Source organism: Penaeus monodon, chromosome 21 (assembly GCF_015228065.2).
Source record: "Penaeus monodon isolate SGIC_2016 chromosome 21, NSTDA_Pmon_1, whole genome shotgun sequence".
Taxonomy (NCBI): Eukaryota; Metazoa; Arthropoda; class Malacostraca; order Decapoda; family Penaeidae; genus Penaeus; species Penaeus monodon.
Window position 1 is genome coordinate 14751795 of NC_051406.1, and position 229 is coordinate 14752023.

Sequence of the window (229 nt, forward strand, 5' to 3'; positions counted from 1 at the left end):
GGTGAGGGTATTCTCGAGTCGTTATTTCTATAATGGATGTTATGTGTGCCCTTCGCTTGGGCATGGCGGGTTCTTTTCCCCGTGCCCTTTGGTGCCCGTTGGTGGATGGGTATCTCTCACAGCCCCTCTCGCTTTTTTCGTCCTCGGGCTGTTTGGCTGTCCTCTCGCCTCTCCCGCTTTGAATGTCGGTTTGTTTGTTTGCGGTTTGGGTTTCTCTCATTCTGCTTGC